Source organism: Suncus etruscus, chromosome 13 (assembly GCF_024139225.1).
Source record: "Suncus etruscus isolate mSunEtr1 chromosome 13, mSunEtr1.pri.cur, whole genome shotgun sequence".
NCBI classification, from domain to species: Eukaryota; Metazoa; Chordata; class Mammalia; order Eulipotyphla; family Soricidae; genus Suncus; species Suncus etruscus.
Window position 1 is genome coordinate 86,619,814 of NC_064860.1, and position 2,471 is coordinate 86,622,284.

The 2,471-nt window shown below is 31.9% G+C and overlaps 1 non-coding gene across 1 annotated transcript; it reads right to left on the reverse strand.

Moving 5' to 3' along the window:
* Positions 1-1,500: 1,500 nt before the first annotated feature.
* LOC126026492 (U1 spliceosomal RNA) lies at positions 1,501-1,661 on the reverse strand. The gene has a single exon (XR_007501739.1). It is a non-coding gene; the product is annotated as a U1 spliceosomal RNA (small nuclear RNA).
* Positions 1,662-2,471: the final 810 nt, after the last annotated feature.

Here is a 2,471-nt window from a genome sequence, read left to right on the forward strand (position 1 = left end):
TATTTCTAAACAAAAAATAACATAAGTCAGCAATATGCTGGAAACTGATATAATACAGATTGAAGTAAATTATTATAGCTGAAAATTAGATGCCTGCAACTTAGCTATGGGTAATTTAGTAAATCATGATGCCTTTATAAAAATAATATAACATGATAATTTTATTAACTTATGAGTTAGGAAAATATATCAGTCATAAAAAAGTGAAATTTATATAAAACAAATAAGCAAAGAATATTTATTCTTAAAAATGACAACAGTAATAAGAGAAGCCATACAAGTTTTGAGAGATAAGATTTTCTAGGAAATAGAAGACAATAGAGATGAGGGTTGAAATAACCAGTCCACAATATGAAGTTTACCACAAAGAGTGGTGAGTTCAGTTAGATAAATAACTACACTAACAACTACCATGACAATGTTAATGAGTGAGAGAAGTAGAATGCCTGTCTGGAATACAGGCTGGGAATGGGGAAGGAAGGATTAAGAATGCATTGGTGGTGGGAATGTTGTACTGGTGAAGGGGGTATTCCTTTTATTACTGAAACTCAACTACAAACATGTTTGTAATTATGGTGCTTAAATAAAGATATTATAAAAAAAGACTTTCTAGGAAAATAACACTTAAGAAAAACATTAATACCTTGAAAATGTTAAAAAAAATTCATTTACGGAAAGTAGAAAACCAGTTTAGGGGATCCACTATGTGAATAATAGGGAACATAGGAAGAAGGACAAAACAGCTAAGAAAGTAGAAAATCATTGTTAGTTCAATAACATTTATAAGAAGGGAAGCATATATATATATATATATACATATATATAGTTGAAGTTTGTACTCTGTACAATAACTAGATATCTACTGATACAAAGGAATTGAATTGTGCAATTTCATGACTGTAGGGATAAGGTTGTAAAAATTTCCATGATCAGGAAATATAAAGAATTTTGATCTCAGTTATTCTTAAACGGGAAGACAGTAGAGCAATGCTTTCATTTTTTAAAGGAAGATTGTTTTGTATTAATAGCACCCAGTGAAATTCTCAATGAAGCATGTGGCTAGACTATCGATATTTTTAGATGGACAGCTTTTCTCTAAAAGATTGCTTCACCCTAATGAGAGGCTAAATCAGGAAAGAAAAAAATGAGCTATAGGGAATTGTAATTCCAAGTCAGAAAAAAGATGAAAGACACCTTTCTAGGTTAAACTTGAAGCTAAATCTCACAGAGTATTTCCAGAGCACAGATAAGAACCAATCCAATTGTAGCAATCAGAAGCCTCTGACAAGCAATTTCCAAAAAGAAAGAGTTTAGTTCTGGAAATGTTCTTAATTTATATGGAAAAGTTTTGAGCATGTGTAGATCTAAAAGTAGTCTACCAAATCACCAAATATGAAGTTCTATTTTCAGAAATGGCGAAAAGCAGAATTATTTTATTTTATTTTATTTATTTATTTTGTGTGTGTGTGTGTGTGTGTGTGTGTGTGTGTGTGTGTCAGGGGAGAGGGTGAAAACAGTCTAGCACTACCACAAATTATGGGCAGTTGAGTTTTCTACATTTGGGGAGATCTCAGGGGTCAGCACATACAAACTGCAATGGATATGCCTTGCCCAGGAAAACCACCTTTGTGATCATGGTATCCTTTTCACCAGGTAAGTACAGTGGCAGCATTTTAAAAGAAAAGACTTATAATAATTGTATTTGACAAAATGAAGGTATAAATAAATAGAAACTGGTAGAAACTCTACTTTGTGGTTTAGAAAATGCAAAAGTCAAGGGATTGGCTTTTCTTTTATAATGATTTTTTGTTTGTGTATGTCACCTAAGTAGTGTGTAGGGGTCACAGAGTTATTCAGAATAGTAGTTGACTGTTGCTGGAAGACTCAATACTAGAACAGAGAATATGGTGCAATCTACACTCTACAGGGTTCTTTTAGAAATACTTAGGGACCATCAGAGCCATGTCCAGTGGTGCTGGATGGAAGATAGCATCTCCAGGGATAGATCTGATGAATTTGTGGAGGTGGGGGGATGGCATGGTGTGAATTTGAGTGCATATTTTGCTGTCCTTCAGTCAGTCATTCCACAAATACTAAGGAAATATTTTATTAAATGTATACGTATATTTATTATACACATATATGTAGATATATGCACTTAAACATGCATCTATCTTTGTTGAAAAGGCAGCTACCAATGTAGAAACTGTTCATACTGGTTAATACTTAATAAATAGTTTCACCTGCATTTAGCTAGTTTACAGTTATCTTATTGAAAACCCTATAAATAATCTTGGAAATTGCCACTTGGTTAAGGAATGTCTAATTTTACTTATAAATAGATTATTTATTTTTATGGAATTTGTGATCAATACATTTATTTTTAATTATTTAATATCTAGGTTGCATAGAATTTACATTGCTATTTTCTTTTACTTCAGTAAACTTTCATCATTCAAAAGACTATGATA